Source organism: Leopardus geoffroyi, chromosome C3, assembly GCF_018350155.1.
Source record: "Leopardus geoffroyi isolate Oge1 chromosome C3, O.geoffroyi_Oge1_pat1.0, whole genome shotgun sequence".
Lineage (NCBI taxonomy): Eukaryota > Metazoa > Chordata > Mammalia > Carnivora > Felidae > Leopardus > Leopardus geoffroyi.
Window position 1 is genome coordinate 97,836,764 of NC_059338.1, and position 5,485 is coordinate 97,842,248.

The 5,485-nt window shown below is 35.1% G+C and overlaps 1 pseudogene; it reads right to left on the reverse strand.

Moving 5' to 3' along the window:
* Window positions 1-1,729: 1,729 nt before the first annotated feature.
* LOC123587139 lies at window positions 1,730-1,873 on the reverse strand (annotated as a pseudogene).
* Between the last annotated feature and the right edge of the window lie 3,612 nt (window positions 1,874-5,485).

Consider the following 5,485-nt stretch of genomic DNA (forward strand, 5'->3'; position numbering starts at 1 on the left):
ATCTAAACTACTTTTGGCAAGTAAAGTAACATATTCACAGGTTTCAGAGATTTAGGCCAGGACATCTTGGAAGTTTGCTACTTAAGGCAGGGGCATTCACTTAAAAGCAGAATCAGACTCTAATAACATTCAGCAAGGAAATAACTTATTGCTAACAAAATTCAGCAAGTAGACCCAGGGTCACACATGGAACATTCTCCGGAATAGATCACATACTAGGTCACAACTCAGAACTAAACAAGTTTGAGACTGAGATCATACCACTCATGTTGTCTGACCAAAACACTTTGAAACTTGAAGTCGACCATAAGAAAAGATTTGGAGACCACAAATACATGGAGGTTAAAGAATAGCCTACTAAAGAATGAATGGGTTAACCAGGAAGTTAAAAAAGAAATAAAGAAATACATAGAAACAAATGAAAATGAAAACAGGACAGTCCAAAACCTTTGGAATGCAGCAAAAGTGGTCATAAGAGGGAAGTATTAGTAATACAAGCCTACCTCAAGAAGCAAGAAAAGTCTCAAATACACCACTTAACCTTACACCTAAAGGAGCTAGAAAAGGAACAGAAAATGGAGCCTAAAGCAGCATATTGTACAAGGGAATTAATAAATATTAGAGCAGTAATAAATGATATAGAAACAAACAAACAAACAAAAACTGTAGAATAAGTGAATAAACCTAGGACCTGGTTCTTTAAAAGAATTAATAAAATTGATAAACCCTAGCTAGACTTATCAAAAGAAAAGGAAAAGTTACCCAAATAAATAAAATCATAAATGAAAGGGGGGAGATCACAACCAACACAATAGAAATACAATTATAAGAGAATATTATGAAAAATTATATGCCAACAAATTGGGCAATCTGGATGAAATGGAATAATTCCTAGAAATAAAGTATCAAAGCTGAAAGAGGAAGAAATAGAAAATGTGAACAGACCGATAAACAGTAAAGAAATTGAATCAGTAATCAAAACTCTCCCAACAAACAAAAGTCCAGGCCAGATGGCTTTCCAGGGGAATTCTACCAGATATTTAAAGAAGAATTAATACCTATTCTTCTAAAACTGTTCCAAAAAATAGAAATAGAAGGAAAATTTCCAAACTCATTCTACAAGGCCAGCATTGCCTTGATTCCAAAACCAAAAACCCCACTAAAAAGGAGAATTACCGGTCAAAATCCCTGATGATCATGGATACAAAAATTCTCAACAAGATACTAGCAAATCGAATACAAAAGTATATTAAAAAATCATTCACCATGATCAAGTGAGATTTATTCTTGGGCTCAATATTCACAAATCAATCAATGTGATATACCACATTAATACAGGAAAAGAACCCTATGATACTCTCAAAATATGCAGAAGAAGCATTTGATAACGTACAACATCCATTTTTAGTAGTAAGCCTCAACAAAGTAGGGATAGAAGAAACATACCTCAACATCATAAAGGCTGTTTATATGAAACAGCCACAGCAAATATCATCCTCAATGGGGAAAAACTTTTCCTCTATAGTCATGAACAAGACAGGTATGTCCACTCTCACCATTGTTATTTAACACAGTACTGGAAGTCCTAGCCTCAGCAATCAGACAACATAAGGCAATAAAAGGTATCCAAATTGGCATGAAAGAAGTTTAACTTTCACTATTTGCTGATGACATGATACTCTATGCAGAAAACCTGAAAGACTCCACCAAAAAATGGATATAACTGATACATAAATTCAGCAAAGTTGCAGGATATGAAATCAACGGACAGAAATTTATTGTATTCTGTACACCAATAATGAACCAGCAGAAAGAGAAATCAAAGAATTGATCCCATTTACACTTGATCTTAGCCAAAAGGCCGAGAAGTGATGAATTGATCCCATTTACAATTGCATCAAAAATCATAAGATACCTGGGAATAAATCTAACCAAAGAGGTAAAAGATCTGTACTCTGAAAACTATACAACGCTTGTGAAAGAAATTGAAGACGACACAAGGAAATGGAAAAACATTCCATGCTCATGGATCGAAAGAACAAATATTGTTAAAATATCTACACCTACCCAAAGCAATCTAAACATTTAATGCAATCCCTATAGAAATACCACCACTATTTTTCACAGAGCTAAAACAAATTATCCTAAAATTTGTGTGGAACCACAAAACGTCCCAAATAGCCAAAGCAATCTTGGGGGAGAAAAGCAAAGCTGGAGGCATCACAATTCTGTACATAAATTATTACAAAGATAGTATGGTACTGGCACAAAAACAGACACATAGATCAATGGGACAGAATAGAAAATTCAGAAATGGACCCACAACTATATTAGCAATTAAGCTTCAACAAAGCAGGAAAGAATATCCAATGGAAAAAGACAGTCTCTTCAACAAATGCTATTCAGAAAAGTGGACAACAGCCTGCAAGAGAATGAAACTGGACCACTTCCTTATACCATACATAGAAATAAATTCAAAATGGATGAAAGACATAAATGTGAGACAGGAAACTATGAAAATCCTAGATGTTAACTAGGCAGCAGCCTCTTTGACATTGGCTGCAGCAACTTCTTACTAGGCATGTCTTGGAAGGCAAGGGACACAAAAGCAAAAATGAACTATTGTTAATTCATCAAGATAAAAAGCTTCTGGGCACCTGGGTGGCTCAGTTGGTTCAGCGTCTGACTTTGGCTCAGGTCACGATCTTGTGGTCCATGAGTTCAAGTATCATGCTGAGATCTGTGCTGACAGCTCAGAGACTGGAACCTGCTTGTGATACTCTGTCTACCTCTCTCTCTCTGCCCCTCCCCTTCTCACATTCATGCACACACACACATACACACACACACACACACTCTCTGTCTCAAAAAATTTTGTTTTTATTTTAAAAATATAAAACGCTGTACAGCCAAGGAAAACAATCAAAACTAGAAGGCAACCTTTGGAATAGAAGAAGGTATTTGCAAATGACATCTGATAAAGGGTTAGTATCTGAGATCTATAAACAACTTATCAAATGCAACACCCAAAAAACAAATAATCCAGGTAAGAAATGAGCAGAAGACATGAATAGCCATTTTTCCACAGAAGACATCCAGATGGCTAACAGACACATGCAAAGATGCTCAACATCACTCATCGTCAGGGAAACACAAATCAAAACTACAATGAGATACCCCGTGTTACCTGTCAGAATCCCTAAAATTAACAACACAGGAAAACAGATGTTGGTGAGGATGTGGAAAAAGGGAACTCTTTTGCACTGTTGGTGGGAATGCAACCTGGTGGCAGCCACTCTGGAAAACGGTATGGAGGTTCCTCAAAATGAAAAGTAGAACTACCCTACAACCCAGGATTTGCTCTACTAGGTATTTACCCAAAGGATACAAAAATCCTGATTTGAAGGGATACATACACCCCAATGTTTATAGTAGCATTTTCAAAGATCCCAATTATCCATCATCTGATGAATGAATAAAGAAGTGGTGTGTATATGTGTGTGTGTGTATTTATATACATACACACATATATATATATAAATATATAAAATACCCATACATATATATGTGTATACATGTGTACATATACACATACATAAAATACAAATAAGCGTAAAATCTCGACATTTGCAATGACTTGGATGGAGCTAGATTATATTATGCTAAACAAAATAAGTCAGTCAGAGAAAAACAAGTACCATAAAATTTCACTCATATGTGGAATTTGAGAAACAAAAGAGGAACATGGAGGAGGAAAAAAAAAAGAGACGGAGGCAAACCGTAAAACACTCTTAACTATAGAGAACAAACAGGGATACTTGAGGGGAGGTCAATGGGGAGATGGGCACTAAGGAGGGCACTTGTGATGAGCACTGGGTGTTATATGTAAGTGATGAACCTCTAAATTCTGTTACTGAAACCAGTATTACACTATATTCTAACTAGAATTTAAATAAAAACTTGAAACAACAACAAAAGATTTTATATTTCTTCTATTGTGATGTGGAGATAGAATACTTTTTTTTATAGCTGTGTCCTTATAAACACAGTTCAGCAGTAGTATCTTTCTGAGTTACTATCTCAGGGAGTCAGTTTTGCTCCATTAACTCCAATATAGAATGCAAGCTCTGAAAATGGAAGATTAAAAATTTGAGGCATATCAACTAAATTTTTGAATTTTCCATTGTAATCTCAAGTAACATTTTGATCAAATTATTTCATATTGAACTTCAAAAAAGAAAAAAAAAACACTTAATTTTCAACACCTGTGTCAATGAAGGGGGTTCTTGTCTCAGCTACCTAACCTCTCTGGAACTGTGGCCTTGTCCCTCTCCCAAACTTAAACATGATTAAAGAAGTATTCAGTGATTACTCTTAAAGCTTTAATTTATCAGAGGTGAGCTAAAGATCAACTTGAAGTAACCTACTCCTCACATCCTTGCTTAGTTTTCAAAGGAGCAGGAACAGGTACATTTTGAGTATTAGCATCTGAAATGTGATCTTTATAAACTTGCATATTACTCAATCAACAAACATTTTATTTTTCAGTTTCTAATACACACTAATGCAACCTGTCAGGGAATACAGATTTGAATTTTATATGGACTCAGGTTCTGATCTTTCATTGATCTGGTTTTTACCACAGTTGTTAGCAAGAGTGAAGAAATACAAATATTCATTTATATCCCTTTCAGCTTTGTGCCTCTTATTTATCCATTTAGCCACTTTCCTTTAATTAAGACTATTTTCCCCAAATATCATTGGTAAATTTTACTCTTCCCTTCCTACACCCTATCCTCATAATATATCTGGAAGTTACTACTTCTTCCTAATAAAAGCCTAGGCATTCTAAACAGCTATATGATATTAAGTCCTTCTAAGGGTTTTGTTGTTCTCTATTGCTTGCTAAGAAATGTGTTAGCAATAATGACTAATGGGCATAAAAGAATCTTGCTCACAGTAACATTTTCAGATTACACAATATGTCAGATTTCTACATCAGACTCCTCCTATACATTAGAGATATTAACCAGTATCAAGTTTTACTAATAATTTTTAAGGATGCAAAATTATGTGACACAAAACGAGCAAGTCCAAGACACCCAACATAGAACCATAGCTTTTGTCCTCCTTCCATCAGGCTACTCTGTGTAGGTTAACAGATGGGGTTCCTAAGTGAGATGTGTAGTCAGCTTATTCACGCAGGAGCCATTTAAATCATGGAAAATCACCACTTTAAACTTAGATATTTAGATATTTATAGGAGTTCCATGATATTTTCCATAGATAATTTACCCCTAAGTCCTTAGATTCCAAGTTTTTTACAATAAATAATTCCAGACAACTAGGCCCATTCCATTGAAAGCATTCTATACATAGACTAACCTCTTAGCAAAAACATTTAGGTTATTCACCAGGTTTGACAGGTTCAGCTGTATTACTGTTTTCTTGTGCCTTACCCTCAGAATTTCAGAACCTCTTTTTA